At 43.6% G+C, this 23,754-nt stretch overlaps 1 long non-coding RNA gene across 1 annotated transcript; it reads left to right on the top strand.

The window, feature by feature from the left end:
- Positions 1-4,856: 4,856 nt before the first annotated feature.
- LOC135918730 (uncharacterized) lies at positions 4,857-15,583 on the top strand. Its single transcript, XR_010569747.2, has 3 exons — positions 4,857-5,141; positions 6,640-6,776; positions 14,800-15,583. It is a non-coding gene; the product is annotated as an uncharacterized lncRNA (long non-coding RNA).
- Positions 15,584-23,754: the final 8,171 nt, after the last annotated feature.

The raw sequence follows: 23,754 nt of genomic DNA, 5'->3' as shown, positions 1-23,754 counted from the left end.
TCTGCGTGTGCGGAAAGCGCAGAAGAAATGCAGCGGAAACGCACTTCGCAACTCGTGTAATTGTGACTTCTGTACGTTACATGTTCATAATTACCGATATACACCGCAGTATAACTTTCCACGGCTCGTTTCGAAGGCAACACCGCATTCACTAGAGGCGCGTTTGCACCGTTTGGAAGCATCGAACTCGTGGCTGAGTGGTAGCGTCTCCGTCTCACACTCCGGAGACCCTGGTTCGATTCCCACCGGGCCAATCTTGGAAGTTGCTTTTTATTTATGAAGCGCCTGCCGTGATTTATCGCTCACGGTCAACGCCGCAAACGCCGACACCGACGCCGACACCCGACGCCGACACCGACGACACCGGCTTTTCTGCGACACGAGCTCCTTAACGCTATCGCGTTAAAATAGCAAGGATCGACACGCTATATACTACCTATATAAACCACATTTTGCCAACTATGTTTTGATTATATAACACTCGCTGCTGGGTTAGTTTATAAGCAGTCTATTGGAAACGTCTATAAACATGTACTGCATCCAGCGTGCATGTGGGAACATACCCAGGGTACTGTGCATAAAAAATTATAGTGCGCAGAAAAATCTCAAATGCATGTTGCCGTGAATCTTTATGCAAGACTGCATAAGTATTTGTGCATGAGCACATTCAAGAAATATCACAGTTGCACGCAATGCATTTACTTGAACGAAATCTGCTAGCTATCTGCTACCTACAAGTTAGTTTGAATTTTTTTTACATATGGCGGCAAAACTTTTTGAATGTACTTTATGTATGTTCACGTGTTGCTTCTCATCTGTACTTATGCAATAATGTCGATATCTTAATAATGCTACTGAACCAGCTGCGCTCTCATATGTTGCATAAACAGAAAAAAATTGCAATGCTACAATGCAGAAAAGAAAACAAGTGCACCGACACTGAATTAACTCTTCTTATTGCGCGATACTTTAGGTTTCCTAAAATACAGGTCTGATGCTATGATCGAAAGAGACTAAGATTTACAGACTAGTTCCCCTTGGCAGGCAAGGCCGCCAGGCCGGCCTTCACCTTCGTGTCATATATTCTAAAGATGCTGCAAGTGCATGCTGCAAATAAGTAGATGCAACAATGAGACAAAAATCACTATTGTGTATTCTTTGCATGTTCATTAAACATCTAAATATATTTACTCAAACCACTAGAGTCAAGACAATGCGGTTTAATCATGAGTAATGGCTGCTTGTGAATACAAATCAGTACTTTTCATTTTATGGCATCATGAAAAATTAAACACTCCGAACTGCTGCTGGTCGTACAGCAACAGTATGTTGCTTTTAAAACAAGTTCATATATGACAAATTATTGTAACTATCACAAATGGTCTCTACATCAATTGCTGAAACAAGGTTACCGATTTGGACTGTCTGTGCGTTTTTGGCTGGTAATTAAATATGCCCGCGCAGAGGGATATGCTCAGAAGAGTGACTGGCGCATTCACAGTATCGTGCGAAAGATCGTATGTTATTTTCCTGAATACACATTTAAATATGCTGCTCATGCTCTTAAATGAATGGGTCATTGGCCAGAACTTCAACAGAAGGCAGATGGATTGATCGTATTGATATGGTCACTTAGTTTCTAACAGATAATGAGGCATCTTGGGCATGCTAACACGGTTGCAAGTTAGGTATACCACATGAGCACCTGAAATATCACGTGAGCAATTTATGTCATGGCACGATAGATATGCATCTCCTCGGATACAAAACTTAAAGTATAGTTCGAATGAATGCTATCACAGTAAATTATTTAAGGTGCTCTCAAACATGAGTAATTTTTCTAGTATTTCGAGGTTCAAGACTTCTACACTCTAAAAATTTTCACACCCTTATGGGTGTAATGCGGGTGTATTCATCTTTTCACCCTTGTAAACACCCTTGAAACACCCTTTCTTAACGAAAAAGGGTGTTCATCAAGAAAACACCCTTGGAACACCCCAGTCTTTCTAATTTACACCCTAATTATAAGGGAGTAAGTGAACAAGCTTACAGTATATGATGAATGAACATTGCCAGTTAAGGCGTTGATATTGGCTGTACATGAAACGCGCGCTACCTGCGCTTGACTCAGGTAGCTGGAATGATTAGATCGGGGCACCTAGGCAGCAGCGCACTGGCTCCGAACAGTGGTCAAAAATGAAGTTTCCCACGAATGTTGATATTGAACGGATGACACTAACGCGCAGACTTTGCATAGCCAGATATCTGCAAAAGGCTTCATATGATCAATAGCAAAATATTTACAATGCTATCACTGAATACTTAAAGGTGTGCAACCAGTTAGACTGGGAATGGTTAGGAGTGAGGGCTAACGGTAAATAGCTCACCAACTTACGGTTCGTAGATGACAGTGGCATACTCAGCAACACTGCAGACTATTTGCAACAAACGTTTGAGGAACATGTCGAAGAAAGTGTAAGTCTGACTGAGAGTTAGTATGCAGAAGAGAAAAGTAATGTTCCGCAGCGTGGCGAGAGAACGAATGTCATGGTCGGCAGTCAGCCTCTAGAACCTGCGCAGAAATACGTTTATTGAGCTTAATTACTCGCAGGGGCCTCTGATCAAGGAAATTAACAAAAATAAAACATTAGCTGGAGAGCTTACGGCAGGCATTACTAAATCATAACCAGGGAGCTTACTGCTAACCATTGCTTTCTACCGTTACTAACGTATGGGGCCGAAACTTGGAAGTTACCAAAGAAGCTTGGGAAGACGTTGAGGACCGCGCAACGAACGATGGAATGAAAATTAATAGTCATGATGATAATAGACTGGAAGACAGCGATGTGGATTAGAGAGCGAACGGGAATAGCTGATATACTGGTTGACATTATGAGGAAGAAGTCGTGCTGGGCAGACATTGCAATGCGTAAGGGAGAGAACTGCTGGTCTATTGGAGTTGCAAAATGGGTGCTAAGGGAAGGAAAGCACAGTCGAGGACGGCAGAGAATAATGTGGACGTGATGGAATCGGGAAACTTGAAAACACGTGGAACCAGTTAGCACAAGACAGAGGTATTGGAGATCGCTGGAGAAGCTTTCGTCCTGCGATGGACGTCAAAATAAGCTGATGATGATGTGACGACATCCATGCTAGCTTCGCGGCATGTCTTTCATGTTATGTCATGCATGCGTGTCATGCACGTTCTGATAGCTCGATCTCCGTCGATTGCGGGGGGGGGGGGGGGGCGCTAGTAGCGGCATAGCCAAGTGGGGCACACCGGGCACTTGTAACGCTCACTAAAAGTAAAATTTTTGCTGCTATGGCAATGGCCCCGCTCCTTCCCCCTCCACGGTCAATTGGGACTCCCCCCCCCCCTCACACGAAAAAATTTTCTGGTTACGCCACTGTGGGGAGGGGGGCGTAGGATTGCTCTAGACCCCTCCCCCTAACTTGTCAACGGAAACGGGGGACGGGAGGGCAGCTGCCGCCGGGCCGCAAACCTTAGGCAGCCCAATTAACGGCTGCATTTCCCTTTGGACGTGAATACTGCATTAATGCCATTAGACTGTAGGATTCGTGGCGGTTCGAGGGCATGCGACAATAAAAAAAAAACACATACAGCCATCAGAAAGTCTTAGCTTGAGCAGATCTTTGGGAGCTGGGCAAGACTCTCACAAAAGAAAAAAAGCTTGGCACCCCTCTTACAGGCATTGTCAACTCTGGGTCCCACCGCTGACTGTACATTTCCGGTAAAAAAAATCACCCATGAACTCCTCTCGGATTTGTCTAAGTGTGCATAAGCATTGTGACTCTTCCTCATCTACACGCAGTCCATGTCGTTATCAATGTTATGAGACTTGATCCGACAAGTATAAGCGCCAGCGCTGCGGCGACACGGGCTGCTCTGGTCGGCAGCGCAAGCAAAATACTGCAGGTGGCGGGGCCAGGCGCGCTGGTGACGTTCCGTTCGTTTTGAGCCGTTATCGCTCTTTAGCCCTCCTCATCCGCGACGAACCATTATCAACCGTTCTCCGGCGGCGGCTGCTTGTGGCACGGCCGCGCGAACCGTATCTTGAAAGCGAACTGCATTGTGGACAGAGTGTGCCCACTGCTGAAAACTTCTCGCGCTGTGTTCTCACCGTTTACTTCGCTTTGAAAACAGACGCGCGCACACCTATCTTGAAAGTGATCTGCGAAAAGCGCATAGTGCGGCATAAGCTGAAAGCTTCGTGAGCGCAGTGTTCTCGCCGCTTCGGTCGCGTTGAAGCCTTGAAGCGAGAGCTAGCACGAAGGTGAATTCACTTGCTGCTGCGGGTTCTATATTGAAAGATATCGTGCGGTACGGACTGACGGACGGATGGTTTTTCTTGTTGGGGAAGTATAGAAATGCTTACGTTATAAAAAAAAATCGCAGGGTTCGCGAATTTCGCGATAAGAACCAACACCAACCTACTCCCCCACCCCCCGCTGAGCGATGCCGTCTTGATCGCCCCCTCCCAACCCCAGGAAAAGGGACTCTACCTTTCTATCTCAGTTGAAGAAAGGATGATGAAGCGTTAACAACGACAATAACGTCATTTTCTAACGAGTTGTCTTATGGCCTCAGAGATTTGCGCGCGAAGCTGGCGCGCGCGAACCTGAGAGGCCATAATTGGCCGCTTAATAGCATAAAAAGACAAAGATAATGCCAAACGACACAACTAAAAATTCAAACAAAGAACTGATCTTAGCTATACTGTTTGGGGAAAAGAAATAAAAAATTAGACAGCCGCAATACACGCCACTAAAGCCACCACCGCCAGCATAACGCGGAACCAACTGTTGGCAACATTCATTCGCGCGTCATTGCTTCGTCCGCGTCTTCTCCGCAACGAGAGCCGCCATCTTCTCGCGCCTAACGTTTTGTATGGTTTTGTTCTCTGCAATCCGCGCACACAGCTCATCGGTGGCTGCACGTCTGCTCGGCGTCGCAATGCGGCCTGCGTCATTTTCTGGTGCTCGCGCAATCGGTGTGAAACATGTCGCATGTGAAATGTTTGATAGAAGTGCCTCACGTCCAAGTCAAGCCGCCGTACGGGTGTATGGCTGTGCGCCCCGTTCTCGGAAGCGTCGACGGGTTTCCGCCATGCGGATTTCAGGTACGTGCAAATGCGTTTCGCCCTCCTATTGAGCTCCGGAGCAAAGCGTGCAATATTTCATGTGAAAGATGCAGTGCCCGTGATCATGGTGTGAATTTCGAGCGGCAAACGAGAACTTAGGCACTTAGAGCACACCGCGGCTGCTAAGTCAGCGTGGAAATTGTTTTGCGTTACCGTAATATGTTGCTGTCAGTCTAATCTGCGGCTTGTGGATAGCTAGCCCATTGACGTTTGCTTGTGGCAGCGATAGGTGAATAAATGGAAGCGGTAATAATTTTCGAGAGCAGAGTTTTTTCGCTCGATGTTTGGTCGTGTTTATGGCGTTATGAAAGCTAGAAAACTAAATGGCTTGATCGTGCTTAGTTCCAACTCTAAGGGACGTAACGTTGGCGCTGTATATGTTTGTTTTCGGTGTCACGAGTACCACTTTCATGCTTTTGTTGCATGAGAGTGGTAGCTGCTGCGTGCCGTCTGGGTAGAACACAATAAAAGAAATTTCCTCACTCATACGTATGCAATGTGAGGTAACAAAATTTCCAGCGTTTTATTCGGAGCGTAAATATCCAGTATAGTAAGAAACTCAAATTCTGTGTTAGCTTAGTAGGCGTGAAACAAGTGAAACTCGCATTCCTTTTTGAATTGTTCGCCCAAACTGCACCGCCCCCAGATGCGTCATCGGGTAATTGACAGTAGCTTCGCTACGTGAGTTGTTTTATGCGCCTATATTGCCCGGTTAAGTATCCTGTTCATTTATGCTGACGCTCGTTCATCTTGATTTTAAGCGGTTACTATCCCCGAGTACCGGACGATGCCAAACTTGTGAGGTGTAGCAAACGCGGGAAATTCAAAGTGGCGTGGCTGCAAGGCCCTGTTTTTACGTTTCTTGCATTCAAAGCCAACAGACACAGTATCACTGATTTATTTTCCATTTCTGCTGTACTTGATAAATCTAATCTGACAACTGCATCTGCTCTTTAATGTTCTCCATTTACTGAGTATTCAGGTTGGCTGCCACCTTCTCTTCAGAGGATGCCGCTGTGATAGCTCTTTCGTATAGCACATGCCTCTAGGCCCTTGTGTTTCAAGGGCTCCCGCGAGGCAGCAGTGCTCCAAGTAATTTTACCATCCTATATATTTTCTATTTTGCATCATTCTTCCACGATGGATTTTAATGTTAATAGTATTTGTCATTAGTCATCGCCATAATGTTATAGCACGTAGATTTTACGCACTTCACATCGACAATTTTTAGGCCAGTTTACAGCCAAGTCACATCTTCCATAATACATCGTCAACATTACCACTTGTCATGGCGCTCTTTGGCCAAACCCGGCCCTTGCGCCATAAAACACCACACATCATCATCATCAGCTTGGCTGCCAGAAAATGCTTGAATTTCTTTCAGTATCCAAGTGACGAAATATTTCACTGACGGCCGTGTGTGAAACACGCAAGATGACAAAACTGATAGCAAAATGATGAGATATTTCTTTTATAGCGTTTGGACTCTACTTTTGGTGAGGATGTTGATCGACCTTGGGCCTGGCGACAGCACACCCGACATCGCCAAAGTGCAGCCTATCAGTTGAGTGCCCCCGAATGGACCATCAACATTGGAAAATGAAGCAAAGCCAGGTAGGGGCAATTTTTACTTTGGAACAGAATACTGACAGCTGCCTCTTTTTTTAAGAACTAAATAACATATTTACAAACCAATCCTTTCTTTTTGTGCAGCCTACATAGAATTGTTTTTTGCTTGTTATACAGACCTTCAGAAAGCAGTTCTGAACCCTTTTTGCATGCACAAATAAATAAAGAGGAGTGCACTTTCTGAAGAAATTGATGCACTGAAATGTGCGTTCGACACACAGTGAGATGCAAAATAACTAACAACTTTAAAGTGGTAAAAAAAATTTGAAACATGTTCTAACATCATAGCCCGCCTTGGCATACGGATCTAAATATAACAGCAACGGAGGTGCATGCAGAGAAGTGTTTGTAAATGTTTGCAAGATATGTACATTGTCTAAGAAATTGTTTTTATTTACTTGGAGCTTCTTGGTGCCATGGCAGTGCAGTAAAAGCTCAGAATGATGCCCCTGCTCCTAATAAAGCACTTCTAGATTTTAAAATTAAATTATGGGCTTTTACATCCCAAAACCTAAAGTTTTGGTAACCTGGCTTCTTTAATGTACACCTGAATCTAAGTGCATTAACGGTATTGCATTTTACCCTCATTGGAGGGCAGCTGCCATGGCCTAGATTGAAGCTGGGACCAGCATGACTGAGCAGCATGGCATCATAGCAAGTGGGCTATTACACCAGGTCAAAATGAGAAATACTGCTTAGAACTACCAACTTCTTGGCTCACAAGCACTGTGCACTAAGTTAAAGGAGTATGTAGTACTGTCAGTGGCCGTTTATGTACCAATTTCTTTTTAACCTGACTCCATTATTAAAGTGCGAAGCTTCAATTAGTCAAAACCAGCCTAAATTGCAGAACCAGCTCAAAACACACACCATGTATAGCTGGATTTGGACATGAAAATGGAGTCAATTCATGTCGCCGAAAATGGCGGTGGCAGTCACACTATTTCATGCATTTTGCCTAAAACATAGTCAATAATAATTAATCAATTTCTAAAATATTCTTTTCAAAAAGTTTTTTTCAAGCATGAAAGGAGGAGCCAAATGGTGTTAGGTGCACGAACAGTTAGTTGCACGGCACTTCTTGCATGTGTTCACTGGCTTCTTTCTAGCTTGAAAGAAAAATTTGTTGCACCTATTGAGCAGTAGAAAGCTGGATTGGGAATTTTTCAGGATGCTCTACAATTTTCGCACTGACACTTTTGCTTTGAATATAATATTTGAGCAGTTAAGTAATCGTTACTAATTAATTAGAAGAAATGTAAGAATTGGTTTCACTTCCTCAAAACGATGGCAAACGACATTGCCTTGGTGCTGTCCAGCTACGTGGCACTTGTACATATTTAAAGCTTGCACATGTCATACAGACCACCTGGTAATTACAAGGCATATATAGAAGTGGCTAAGTTGTGTGAGCCAGCCATATGTAGCAAATCATGAGAAACAGCCTTGTTTCTTTCACTTAAGGGCATGATAAGATTTACATGCTCGACACCTTGCATCAGTGTGTTCTAGGCCTGTTCGTAGTTTAGCTGCTACATAAACAATATTTCTCCACATGTAAGCTCATATGCATCTTTCAAGTATATTGCCCCGTGTGTCCAAAATAAACCATCCTCGCGCTTCCTTCATTATGTATACATCTGTTGCTGTGCTATATTTTTAACATGCAACTGCACAAATTTTCATCTAGTTTACTTATTTCCTCGTTGTTTGGTGGCTTTATTTCTGAACAAGTTGTTTTCGTTAAACCCTGTTGCACACAGCAGTACACAGCATTTCTGCCTAGAGTGGGAATTGTTTTTTTTTCAGATTGACATAAATACACCTTGCCTGGGCAATGTAAGGCATTCTACATAACACGGCCCTGCAATAATGTTTCATATTGTATTCCAGCATCATAAAGAACTGTTTACTTACCAGATTAGAATATGTATAAGTGTTGGAAGTAACAGAACTGGAAGAAGCCAGCAGATAATGAGGCCAAGGAAAGCATAGAGGAACATGTTTTAAGTTTTTTATATGAAGTATAGAAATGATGAATTCTAGGTAAGTGAAAGTGGATTAAAAGATATCCACCTCTTGGTGGGGAACGGACCCATAACCTTCACATTACGCATGTGATATACTAACCACTGTGGTACTACGGCCGTGTTCGAGCGTCGACAATCTGAGGGGCCATTGTGGACGGTTGAATGCTACCTCGGTGGCACAGTGGTTAGTGCATCGCATGCCTAATGCAAAGGCTGTAGGTTCGTTCTCCCCCCATGCCTGTTTTTTTTACCATTTTCATTTCCTTTTATCATTTCTACATTTAAATAGAAAATTACAAATAAGTTTCCACGTGCCTTCCCTGGCATCTTCCAGCTGTGATTCAGAAAAATTTTGACCCTCAGTATCCGTTCTTCTCGTTTGGAAGAACAGGAGCTTCATTTTAAAAATAATGAATTCACCTTGTTCAGCATCTCAGTGTGGTCTCAAATCTTATCACAGCATCACTCGACCTCAAGAGCAACCACCTCGATGGTTTTAATAAATGTTTTTTCTCTCTCTCTTCTCCATCCATGACAGAACCCAGTGTCCGCCCGGGAAATGTCTTTACCGCCACTTTTTGATTGCATTTCACCCTCTCCAGAATTGCTTCTGAGCACTTAGCCAGATTTGAGTCGTCGGCTCTAATCACGATTTCATTCTCTCCTTCCTTTCCCTGGTCGCTTTGTCCTTTTCCGCGTGATTTGAATTTGACAAGGGGCATTGAACCCTGTGCTCCTGCTTTTTTCGCGTGGTGGCCTCAAGGTAGGTGCCACTCTTTCCAGGTACCCCCTCACCACTTGGCACGCATTCCACGTGCTTTGCTGGCAGTCCCTAGCCTGTCACGTCGGGAGACTGCGTTGCATTGTTACCACCATTCTCGTTCACACTGGTGCCCCTTCAGAGCGTGTATATACACGACAGGAGCGAGTAAGAGAGGAAAGGCGACAGGAGAAACTCGTTTTCACCCCACCGCGTCGAATGTGCACAATGTCCTCAAGAGCTCCTTGGCCATACCACATTAGCCATTTGACAGCTGTAATTATCTGTGACTACCCTCAAAAGCATTGCAGAAACTGGAGCGCTTCGCTTTTATAGTAACGTGCGAGGCCAGAGTGGACGCACTTAGAACTGTAGAGAAGAAGGAGATGGAGAAGAGGCAGTTGCCGTACAAGAGACGGGGCAGGTGACGTGAGAAGGCAAGGAAACCCCACTACTGTATGACAGGGGTTGCGTGGAAACAGGATAGCAAGTTTATGTTCAAGGTAAAGTACAGTGCGTTGCTGCTATTTCTGAAAAATAAACGCCACGCAAATATGTTAAGCGGGCAACTTACGCAGGGCGTGCAGAATAAGAGCTGCGTTAATTAAAGCGCACCACAGGGTCCAGGATACACTACGGAAGGGGTCGACCGTCAAATTAACACTTCTGTGCCCGCCGCGTTAGCCTTGCGGCTATGGCATTGCTAGAGGTCGCGCATGTGATCCTAATCACGGCAGCCGCATTTCGACGGAGGCGAAATAGAAAACGCACGTGCACTTCCATTTTGGGACACGTTAAAGAACGTCACGGTGTCAAAATCAATCCGGAATCCGCCACTACGGCTTGCCTCATTATCCGAGAGTGGGTCTGGCACGTACAGCCCATAAACCAGTTCACGTATAAAACTGCTGCCACAATGCGATGTGCCACGTGAGGAAATGATAACGCTCAACCCTCTGAAGTTATAAAATGTGGTGCACAACAACGCCTCTAGCAAACACCTCTCCCTGTGTGTTCTCTGTGCTACGCACACAAACAGCAGTGATGCGCGCAAGGTAACGGTTAACATCAAGTCACCACTCTCGTGTTAGCGTAAACGTTGAAGAAATTAAGCTTTAGCCGTCAATATCACCGCTAATGAGCTTCAATCAAATTATCCAGCTCGGAAAGCTTCGCTTGCATCGATTCCCGCAGTGCGTGGGATCTGCGTAATTTTTCCACTACCTTCCGTGCATCACGCTCCATATTTAGCTGACTTTGGGCACTTCGACTTGTTTGCCAAGCTCATCCTGGAAAGCCATCATTTTCTTTAGCCTAGCATCGACGTCACAGTGTGTGCCGATTGACTCGATTCCTTCGCCATTCTCATCCGTCCCCTCGTCTGCCTTGAGAAATGTAAGAATTGGTTTCACTTCCTCAAAACGATGGCAAACGACATTGCCTTGGTGCTGTCCAGCTACGTGGCACTTGTACATATTTAAAGCTTGCACATGTCATACAGACCACCTGGTAATTACAAGGCATATATAGAAGTGGCTAAGTTGTGTGAGCCAGCCATATGTAGCAAATCATGAGAAACAGCCTTGTTTCTTTCACTTAAGGGCATGATAAGATTTACATGCTCGACACCTTGCATCAGTGTGTTCTAGGCCTGTTCGTAGTTTAGCTGCTACATAAACAATATTTCTCCACATGTAAGCTCATATGCATCTTTCAAGTATATTGCCCCGTGTGTCCAAAATAAACCATCCTCGCGCTTCCTTCATTATGTATACATCTGTTGCTGTGCTATATTTTTAACATGCAACTGCACAAATTTTCATCTAGTTTACTTATTTCCTCGTTGTTTGGTGGCTTTATTTCTGAACAAGTTGTTTTCGTTAAACCCTGTTGCACACAGCAGTACACAGCATTTCTGCCTAGAGTGGGAATTGTTTTTTTTTCAGATTGACATAAATACACCTTGCCTGGGCAATGTAAGGCATTCTACATAACACGGCCCTGCAATAATGTTTCATATTGTATTCCAGCATCATAAAGAACTGTTTACTTACCAGATTAGAATATGTATAAGTGTTGGAAGTAACAGAACTGGAAGAAGCCAGCAGATAATGAGGCCAAGGAAAGCATAGAGGAACATGTTTTAAGTTTTTTATATGAAGTATAGAAATGATGAATTCTAGGTAAGTGAAAGTGGATTAAAAGATATCCACCTCTTGGTGGGGAACGGACCCATAACCTTCACATTACGCATGTGATATACTAACCACTGTGGTACTACGGCCGTGTTCGAGCGTCGACAATCTGAGGGGCCATTGTGGACGGTTGAATGCTACCTCGGTGGCACAGTGGTTAGTGCATCGCATGCCTAATGCAAAGGCTGTAGGTTCGTTCTCCCCCCATGCCTGTTTTTTTTTTACCATTTTCATTTCCTTTTATCATTTCTACATTTAAATAGAAAATTACAAATAAGTTTCCACGTGCCTTCCCTGGCATCTTCCAGCTGTGATTCAGAAAAATTTTGACCCTCAGTATCCGTTCTTCTCGTTTGGAAGAACAGGAGCTTCATTTTAAAAATAATGAATTCAGCTTGTTCAGCATCTCAGTGTGGTCTCAAATCTTATCACAGCATGTGTATTATTATGTGAAGTTTTTGTTGAGATGATACAGCATGGGACCTAATTAGTAGCCTTTGTGTACAGATATATGACTAGTCTAATAAATAGGAGGATTTTAAGAAGCACTTCTAACATGGTCTGAGCATGTGTTTAAAAAAACTAATCTAGCATGATTTCAGGCATAGCTGTTGCCCCTGAAAAATATTTGGATCATCTGCATTGGCATTGTTTTTAGAGAGCACCAATACTGCTTTGATAGAAGTAGCCTCGTGGAACATGAAGCATCGCTTCTTGCTTAGTCAAGGAAATGTTATCTGCATATCTGACGTGCATGTGTCATATGCTCGAATGCTGTTTAAAGGCTGCTAATAAGAAAATTACTTCACTTGCCTTGCAGAGATTGCTTCAGTAGTCTATGCTACTCGATCATAAACAATTTACCAGAGTGAACTTTCATCACAGTTGGCTTTGCAATGTTTATGCAAAATACAATTGCCTACTAGACATGTGACTGCACTAAAACTTGGAATTAATGACCAGTAAGATTTATGGGACCAGCAAAACTTAGTTTATTACTCCAGAACAAAATGCGAGGCACTTCGGGTATTTCTGCCATAGAGTTTCTTACAGTAATTACTAGAGGGAACTCTGGCGCTGCAGTCGAACCACCATGGGAATGATGGGAAGCACATGGATTTGTCTGATATTCGTGCTTGTGAATTCAGACGTTCTTGTGGCTTCGTATATTATACGCTATATAAATCTTATTGTCGTAAATTTCAGCGCAGTCTATACTCTTCGAAGTGCAGAAGACGGCGCCAACACGCACAATTGCTATTAATTGCAATGATTGAGCTTGTCCAGGTAGCCAAATCGAAGGGCACCAAGCGTCTCAAGGCGCTAGTATGCCCGCGATAAATTCATCAGGGCGTTGCACTCGCTTGTCGTTACATGCCTCTGTCGCTTAATGATTTTAATATCAGACTTCTGTTCTAGAGTTCCTGTGTTTGAATTTCTCGTCGGACGATTTTAATGTTTATTTATTTATTACACAGTATATTGTTGAAAATGACTAGAATACAAAGTCACAAAGCCGTTTGAAGCCAAACAGACGAATTTTAGGCAAATCCATGTACTTCCCATAATTTCCATGCTGGTACAGCCATTCTTGTTTGATCTCCTGTGGACACTAACGTCAGAGTTCCCTCTAGTAATTATTGTATGAAACTCTGATTTCTGCGCCTCGCTCGTGCAGAAGCGGCACCACACCTGCTGCGTAAACATGCACTGCCTTTCGGCCGAGTGCAGGGAATGCTGTGAACTCGCCATGTACATAGCCTGCACTAAGTAAAACAAATCACAACGTGCAGTTGCTACCACGTTGAACTGGTGGAATGAGTAGTGAAATGCAGTACCTCCTGAACTAGTTCAGAAAGTGCAGGTTAATCAAGTGGAGATTATATAGCTACAGAAGTTGAGTGATTCTGCATTACATTCACGAAATATACTTCATGATACTTTTCCATTTATTTCCTCAGTTATTAAGAATCCCTGTTGCATTGTTGGACAAAACTACACAATGCCAACATATTTTCCAGCATTCACTGGTAGCAAACATGTCAAAACATGTTCTAGTGTGGATTGCCGCTTTAGCTGTTAAACCCCAAGTTAATTCCGGAAAATGTACCAAATGTTTTACGTACTCAATTTTCGGTGTCATTCTCTTTCTAAAAATATATTACTTCATTGGTCTCTGGTTAGAAATAACACAAAAATAAGAGCTGCTCTTGAGCGCAGCTTTCCCTCAATGCCGACTGTAACTCATCTTTGACAACAAGAGCAGCATAATGTCGGGCAGAAAGAGTGCAACTAGTCATTGGCGATATTGGTACTACCTCCAGTCACTAGTACAGCTTGTGATCAATGGTTAAAGGTTGCGACTTTGTTGCTGCCCAATTTTAATTCTGCAGCTGTTACACTTGGGTGTAGCATGTGTACGTACGTGTGCATGCATTAAAATGACTTCACGCTAGAGCAAAGCAACTAGTGCAGAGAGGCATTAGTCATCTTTATATATTTGCTTTGTAAAGATGCACTAACTTTATCTTTTGCAATATAGACTTGGCGCTTATTGGCCAAAGATGCCCTTGTGCTACTAAAACCTACCAATTAATTCGCTTTTTGCAGTAGCAGGTGCTTATTCCTATTTCAGGATCGGTCTGTGAGTTCTAATTTGTTTTTCTTGAACTGTGCAATTCCCACTCACAGGACTGCATGTCATCTAAGGTGTTCCTTTTTCAATCAAGAATGTTGAGGTTGTGTTTGTGAAACTGAATTTCTTGCCTCAAACGAGCTTGTACAAACTGACCAAGCTGATAATTCTACCTGCTTATATAATAAATGTGTTGCGGTTATGAACCCTCATAATGAATGACACACAGTATAAAAATTTTATCTAATAAAACAAGTTAATGAAAATTTTCATGTTTTTCGCGTTCGTGTTCACTTCTCTACTCTCGTGTCCTGCCTGCATGCCTCACCTCTTTTTTTGCATATTAAATATCGTATAAACTTAACCATGCTTTTTTACCACAATGCAGGGGGAAAAGGTTCCGCTAACACTGCATTCAGTATGGTGGCCCAGACGTGTATGCAAGCAACCTCCTTCATGTGGACCAAGAACTACTCTGCAGTGTCTCACAGACTTCCATGCGAAGCCCTCAACATTCTCCTCTCAGTGGAATGGCTGCTCATCTATCTGCGTGTCCATCACCAAGATGGCCAGTTGTAAAGCTCCTGTACCCGTTTAAGATAGCTTAATGATTTTTTTATTTAGTTTTCATGGTTGGCCGTAGAATCTTAACATTTTTTATGTTTCTAACGTTTTTACCTGGCCCAAAGTGGTGCAATAACTTTAAACCAGTGTAATGTATTTAAGTGATGCTCACTCTAATGCCTATCTGGTTTTGTTTGTGTTTAAGAAATTTGAATGTCTGATGAGGTAACAGCATTTAAACTTGTCATCGTGGCTCTTTTCAGTGAGCTGCTAGGAAATAAGATGCAAAACTTATCACACGCCAGTTGTAGCATTTTTGTTTTCAAGACTAAAGTATACATGTTTCAAAAGATGGAAAGTGGGGAAAAAAGCCTCAAGAACATAATCATCCTAGGATTGTCATGTCCTTACAACTCTGCAATGACTAATGCCTCATACATCTTGGGAGCACATTGGTCGCAATGCCTACAGGTATACTTGATAAGAGAATAGCTTGCACTCAGATTTGCCACGCAGTTGATGGCTGATAGCTTTTGTTTGTCGTCTTCATGTTACTACTATGTATTCAATATGCATTTACATGTGCTGCGGTTTTTTGCAGTCACACACACACACACACACACACACACACACACACACACACACACACACACACACACACACATATATATATATATATATATATATATATATATATAATAATAATATATATATATATATATATATATTATATATATATATATATTATATATATATATATATAATATATATATATATATATATATATATATATATATATATATTCGTTTCAATAAAAATTTAGTTGAGAGTTAGCGCTCATCCTGTCTGCTTCTAGTATGTGTCCCTGTCACTTCGCGCTACAATCCAAGATCAGGTTACTGTACCAACTTGCCCAACTTTTTATCCTTGTGTTAAAGACACACTCAGACTTGTTCTTACTTATGTGACCGGTTATTCTTGTGCTTTATAATAAGATGCAGTGCTTTTCAAAGGAAAACATGTGATAGTTCGTAGTGAGGTTATTTAAAAAAACTGTTCTGCTTAAAATTTAATTGAGCAAGCCTGTGCCATTTTTCGGTGCTTATGTCTTTGTATTGGTATGGTTTTACTCATCTTCCTTTTTACTTTTAAAATGTGCAAACATTATTATATAACCATTTCTCTTGAATGAAATAAATACTTCTGACATTTCGTCACAAATTTTACAATGATTTTGTTCAATTAGGTAACCGTAGACTAGCTGATTGTTATTCTGGTAGCTTAACTTACAATGCCTGTAGAATATTCAATGCAAGCACATGGTGAAAAATACACTAAGTTATTGGGTATAAGCAGGTCACTGTCAGTAAATGGAGCATACGTATATTTCAGAAAATAGTGCATGCTTACATATTGAACAGCATGCACAGCTACACATGCTGTTTTGTTCGTAAATGCTGAAGGATTATTCGACGTGGAACCACTTTGTTCTTGTGCTTTCAGTGCTACCTTTAAGTCATATATGTGAAGGTACTAGTAGAAGCATCCCGTGGAGATAAATGACAACTTTGATGAATAGAGGTATAAAGTATGTGCTTAAAACGGCAAAAGACTGCTTGACAGGCAAACGTATGCTTCTGTAGTACTGCACTTGTTACCGCCGCCAATACATGCATTGCTTGCGCTCTATTGCATTCAATATGAGCTACAGCAGCGAGCTGTGGTGTCTTTCCCTCCTGGTCGAGCTGGTGTTGCGAAAATTTTTGACCAAGAAAAGGAGGTTTTTAATCATTTCTGAAATGCATGTAACTATGCTTTTGGCTGTGTGCTGTTTCCACGGAGTTATAAGTACTGGTGCACCAAGGTGCGGGAGATCCTGTGTCCTTAGTGCTGCGCGCATTGTTATTGCGCTCTGCATCCTGCCGGCAGTGTACTATCACTGCAGAGGAAGATTACGAAAGCATGGCGTGTGTGCCTTGCTGCAATGGCGAAACCTTAAATTGTTTGCCTGAAAGGGCCGCACGTTATGCTACCACATGACGGACCAGAAGCGCAATATGACGACGCCTCACAGATTCTGGCTCATACTGAACAAGGTATTACCATAGCTAATGCTAGGCGGCATTCACAACAGCTAGTCTGCCCATTAACTACATGGCTGTAGTGAACGCTAAAATACTTGCAGGGATAACAGCCTTTTGGAAGGGTGTTGTCACATGCTACACCCATATTGAAAGGGTGGTTGTCTGTGTTACACCCCATATAGAAAGGGTGTTGTTGGCTTTACACCCATAGGTGAGGTGACGTCATATTAACACCCCTTCTTTTGTGGGGTGTTAATGTGCACCCTTTGCTTGGGGTGTAGCAATACACCCAAAAAGGGTGTCACCCATGGGACAAGCCATTTACACCCTTAAGGGTGTTACAATGTTTAGAGTGTAGTTAACGCAAAAAAATTAGTAAGAAATGACATGTCAATTTGCTTGACTTTCATTTTTTCACTAAATGGGACCAATGTGCCTCAATTTGATGAGGTGAAACGTTTTAAAAATATATTTGACAGAGAGATTCTCTGGAAACTTTGTATGACATATAACAAGACAGCATACCTAGTTGACATTTTGAAATTTGCCGATCTTCTTCCAAGCCTTCCCTGGCTGTATTGATGAAAATTCCCTGACAATCTATGACACCCGCAGCTTAAGTGCAATAATAATAAAAAATTGTGGCCAAGTACTGCCAGTCCCTAATATTTAGATAAAAGGAATAACACGTCAGTCGCTTGACATGCAGTATAATATTTGACTGAATTGAATCCTTTGTTTAATAAACCTGACAAGGTCTTGGGCAAGTTCGTAAATGATGGCCACACGAGCACAGCACAGAAGGCTAAGACACAGAGACACACACGTAAAGCAAATGCAACAATGTGAGGGAAAAGTATTCAGTGAGTTATTTTTACGGTTCAATGGTAGTTTTATATATAATTTGCTTTCATCACTTATGTCTCTAGTCAACTTGTTTCACTTCTACCTAAAGATTACATGGCAATTTGAATCAGTACCATTATGATATTTCGTTATGTTACATTATGATGAGCAGTAAGACAACCGTAATGGTCGCCGGTGGGAGCAACGGTGCGTTTCGTTTCAAGACCGGTTCATGCGACAGATAGTGTACTTATCAAAATAAGAAACAAATTCGAGAATCCCAAATGATCCCTATAATAATAATTTCTGAAACAAAGACGCCCGGCTGGACTGTGCATATTTTTAAGGTGCTAATGCAATATGCCCGTGCCGAAGGAACATGCTCAGAATAGGGACTGCAGTTTTGAACAATCACTTAAAAAATTACAATTTCTTTCCGCTTAGAACAGTCTGCAATGTCTCTTTTCTCATACTCCGAGATGAATACATTTGCCACACTTTCATTAGAATGCACATGAATGGGGGTGTATTGATGAGGTTACTTATCAAAGAAAGCATGTTAGGATCTCTTAGGTGTGTTTATAAGGGTAGAACAAGTGCAATGCCCACTAAATTATCTGAATAATGTGTGTGTTATTTACTAAGAAAAGACCACCAAATGAATTATCTGGTTGTTTTTTTCTGTTGTACAGCGCATGTAGTATACACTCTGTCCAAGACAATGGCATAAAACAGTGATGAAAACCGGAACACTTATTACGCACGACAAGGGCTTCATATCATGAAGGATTGACACAATGCGAATCTGCGCCAGTGGCTGCCTAGTGATTAACAACGCGTAGACTGCCTAACGCCGAAGTATCGCAAGGCGCTTAACGCTTTTAAAATAGCCCGAATAATAACTTTTGCTGCTAAACTGCTTGTAAAAGAGACAAAAAAAGGAATCTTCCAACTATCGCCAAACGCAATTCCTTCAGTTTGAAATGTGTAAAGGTGCTTCCCCGAGCAACTAATTTTTTGTTCTCTAATTTTTTTCGGCTAAGTTGCGAAGCTGCGAGTGACTGAGCTGATCGCAGGTTTCCTGATCCAAAAGCTTTTGTGGTTGCATATATTTAGATTGGGTGAGTCTAAGTATTTCTTCTAGTCTCGTGTTTTGCTAGCGGTAACTTCCCAAAATTATTTAGATTGGTTGCCAGGAACCTTAAAAATACGGCTGCGTTTAAACTATACGAAAGCGGCAGCGCACACACTGTTGATGCACATGTCCTACAAACACGGCCTTTCTTCCGAGTACGCAAGCATTTATTCGACTATACGTCTCTGTTTGGAAATTCATTCATGCTGACACAATTCCGATATATATATACGTAAAGCGTATCCCGATAATTTCACTGCACATGCGGCGCAGCATTCATCGCAGCCGGATCGAGTGCCACCAAATGAGATCTACCGTACTGGCTGCTCAACACACACAATCCGCTTAGTGGCAGCTCAGTATCAAGTTAAAATATGGTGTACTTCCTTTTTTACGCACATCAACTATGACGCTGAAATCAACAAGCGTGAGCGATCGCTTGCCGTAAAACATTCCGTATACTAGAAGTCAGAACAAAGAGCGCGTTATCAAATCATGAAAACGACAAACCGATACTATGCCCGAGTCGCCTGCGCTACATGCAGCAATCATGCAGCAATCATGAGCTATTGACGCAAAACATCTTTGCTAGAGCTTACCGTTCAGTGTAGTTGACGTGTGTTGCCAGAAAGAACACACGCACACACAGACACCAACGTGCAGGCAGACACCGCACACCGCTACAAGCGTTTACGTGCCTGGCCAGCATGGCGCACTCGTTGAGAATTCAAATTGACGCGGACAGAAGGCGCACCGCCGCGCATGCGCCGGAGCTCCGCGCGCCAGGGCGTGCGGTCTCCGAGGTATGGTATGGTATGAAGAACTTTATTTAGGTCCTGAGGGATCAGTCTGGGACTGATGCGGGCAGCTCCCACGTCGGTACAGAGAGGCTAAGCCCCTGTGCCATCACACAGGCACTCTGGACAGCCCTGAGTTGGTCCGCCAGCACTTCACTGTGCAGCATCCGCTGCCACCACTGTTCACCTCGAGAACCATCACCGGCCAACGCCAAGCAGCGCCACAGTATGTGTTCTAAATCGAGCAAACCCCCACACTTACTACAATAGACTGAAACCCCGCAGTCCGGATTAATTTTATTCATGATGACCGGGTTAGGGTACGTTCGTGTCTGCAGAAGCCTTAATGTAACCGCCTGCGGCCTAGTTAATTTAGGATGTGGCAGCGGGAATGCCCTGCGCCCTAAGTAATAGTGCTTGGTGATTTCGTTGTAGGTTAACATTTGGTCCCTGTACTCAGGAGCGGGAGATCCAGCCCCTTCAGGGAGTACACGGCACACTAATCCTCGTGCCTTCCTGTGCGCCACCTCGTTGAGGTTACGCGAGGCTCCCTCCACTGTCCCCATGTGCGCAGGGCACCAAGCAACTTTATGCGAAGTGATATCCCTACCCTGCTGCAGTCTCTTAGCCGGTCCCGCAACAAGTACTCTCGAGAAGGCTTCACTCGCAGATCGGGAGTCACTAAACACCAAAACTCTTCTTGAATCAATTAGTGCTAGAGCAATAGCCACCTGTTCAGCAACCCCCGGATCTTTGGTATAAAAGGAAGCAGCATTTCTAACGCTCCCTTTGCCATCTACCACCACCACCGAATAAGCATTTTTACCATTAATCCATGCGGCGTCAGCAAACGCAGACTGCTCCTCATGATCCTTTGCCTCTCGCAACAAAGCCCTAGCTCTCGCGACCCGCCTCCCGACATTGTGCACGGGGTGCACATTCCACGGAAACGGACGAACCATGATATTTGTCCTAAGATTCACGTTCAACTCGTGTAGGGGCGCCCTATCGTGAGACACAGCCACCGATTCTTCAATTGACTCTAAAATATACCTACCCGCTGGTGTACCTACCAACCGCTCCCTCTGTGCGGTACGTTGAGCCTCAACAATTTCATCTAAAGTATTATGCAAACCCAGTCGTAACAACATATCGTTTGACGTAGTCATAGGCAGACCAAGCGCAGCCTTGACGGCTTATCTGATTAATGCTTCCAATTTATTTTTCTCCCCCCTATTCCAATTTAGCATAGCTGCCACATACGAGAAATGACACATAATAAATGCGCGAACTAAGCGCGTCGCACCTTCTTCTCCTAAACCCCTATGCCTATTAGAGATCCTTCTTATAAGTCTTATGGCCTCCTCCGCCTTCTTGGTAATACGCTGAATGGTTCTAATGGTCGATGCGTTTGCTTCAAGTACAAAACCCAGGATCTTGATTGCTTCAACTTTGGGTATCACCGACCCTTCCCTAGTATGAATTCTAAGGCAAGGCTCAACTTCCCGTACCCAACCCTTCGGCCTGTGACCTAGCTTCTTAGATTTGAAGATCAACATCTCCGACTTTTTTAGTGGAGCACTTGAGCCTCATGAGACCCAGATACTCCTCCGTAAGCGTTACCACCTGCTGCAGCCTAGCCTCAAGCTCTCCATCACTACCACCGACACTCCATGTAGTAATGTCATCCGCGTAGATAGAATAGCCAATATCCTGGACAGTGTCCAGTCTATTAGCCAACTTCGACATCGCCAGATTGAATAACATAGGCGAGAGTACGGATCCCTGCGGAGTACCACAGCAACCCAATTTAAAGACTTCCGACTTTATCTCCCCAAACCTGAGCCATGCCCTTCTACCCATAAGGATACAGCCTTTTCCGTTTTCTTTCTTTTTTTGTTACTTCTATCTCTATCTCTCTCTCTGCGCGCCATGCGCGCCGGAACGGGTTGCTTTTCTTTTACATTTTTCATCTTTTTTTCATGGACGAAGGAAATGCGCTGGCAGTTTGTATAACAAACGCTGTGGGTTATCGTATAAGTCTGGAACGCACACATGGATGAATGCGCTGTTTGTAAGAGCCTTTACAGGGCCCTTCAGGCGCTTGCATTACCACCAGCGACGACTAATACAGCGTATTTGTAGTATATCTTCCAGCGTGCCGCCAAATGTAATGCCCGCACGTATGTTAGTGCCAATTTTTCGTTCCGATGATAGGTCAAAGCAATCAGTACAGCAATTACGTACCAATATGCGTGGCTGCGCATGCATACCACCTGCGAAATATTGTGTGGGCTCAGAGGATTTGGCACATATTTTAAGTGAATGATAAACTTTGATGAGTTGATAGTGCAGGATATCAGCTAACGAAAACCACCCGATGTTGGTGATGCAGCCGAGGTATGAGGACAACGTGAAAGGTATCTGAGAATCGGACGACACACAACGCGCACACCGCATGCGCGACATAGCTTCATTGTAGACACACAAACTCTGCGTTGTCAGCTACAAACATTACTAGTCGCCGTGCTGCTAGCTTGATGCCTGTTTGGAATCCACTTGTAGCTAAAGTTGGCGCTCATAACATCTATTATCACGATTGGATCGGCGTTTTGTTTTCTTTATTTTACTGCCGCAAAAGTCATCCTGTTACAACTGTGAAGACTGTCTTGGGATTGCCGAGAGCGTCTACGCAGATCATATCAAGTGGTAAACAAATGCGGATACTCTGTGTGTATATTAAAGTCTACAAATGGGCTCTACAGCAATCTCAGCAGTATACAACTTCAGAGGCTTATATCAAACGCAGCTCCGTATTATTCACCGGTACCTGCACTTGGTTACAGCGTACACGGATTGGGCCGAGATTAACGACTTTTGTCTATCGTGAATCTATACACGGCATGTAAACCTGAAGCCTTAAGAATTTTACAGTATCGACTTTTTCTACTTCATCTCACGCCTTACCACAATCGGTATACGGGCTGTCCGCACAAGTTAACATGACTTTTGGTGACGCCCACACTATGGCCTTCACCGGCGGTGATATAGAAAACCGTGGAAAATAATTGGAATTGCGAAGAAGTATACGGGGTGTTTCACTTAATTTGAGCCAGACATTAAAATATGCAAATGCTACGTAGCTGGAGAGACCAAAGTAATGTTTGCCGTCGCTTGGAGATACTCAGATTTTTGTTTGCATTCCCCCGGATTAGATAATGTGTTAATTATTTCTCAATTATTATAATTAGATGAAAATTCTCAATGATAAAATTGTAGAGCAACATAAGAAACTCCCGATACAGCTTTCTGTTGCTCAACACGTGCTCCATAGAAGAGTTTTGCCGGGCGTGAAGAATTCCGCGATCCGCGATTACACGCAATGTGCCTCGAGCGGCTGGTGTTGTGCCATTACCACAAGCCCGGATTCCGAACCTGCAAGATGCAGAATTTATCCTGCGAGCGCCCAAATTCTCCCTTGAAAAGTCAAGATGCTGAGCCGTCAGGCAGAGGTGTCCTGCGGGAGTAGCCTCGGCGGGCAACTTGTTCAGACATGTCACCAAGTGCCAGACAGCCCGGCGCCGCACCTCCTTTTGCCTGGAGGTCACCGCGCGCGCGAACTTTGAACCGTGTGGCCAGCGCGGTCGCTGGTTGGACCTCTCGGACGACCGCCGAGTGCTGACTTTGTATTGGGCCGTTTGAGTGACAATGGTTCCTCGGTGATTACAAAAGCAGCGACGCGCCGCCTGGAAAACCGGATCCACCGACCCTCCGAGAGCACAGTGCCGCCCTCGAGTGGGGGAGATGTGTCACGCGTTTTCGCCGGACGTCGCCGTGCGGGAACAGTCGCGTTTGCTGTGAGATCTCGGCCCCAGTGCCGACCCGTTCATGTCCTGTATAATGACCTGTATATAGTG

This window comes from Dermacentor albipictus, unplaced genomic scaffold, assembly GCF_038994185.2.
Source record: "Dermacentor albipictus isolate Rhodes 1998 colony unplaced genomic scaffold, USDA_Dalb.pri_finalv2 scaffold_21, whole genome shotgun sequence".
In the NCBI taxonomy this organism is placed as follows: domain Eukaryota; kingdom Metazoa; phylum Arthropoda; class Arachnida; order Ixodida; family Ixodidae; genus Dermacentor; species Dermacentor albipictus.
This window is presented reverse-complemented; position numbering and strand designations above follow the sequence as displayed.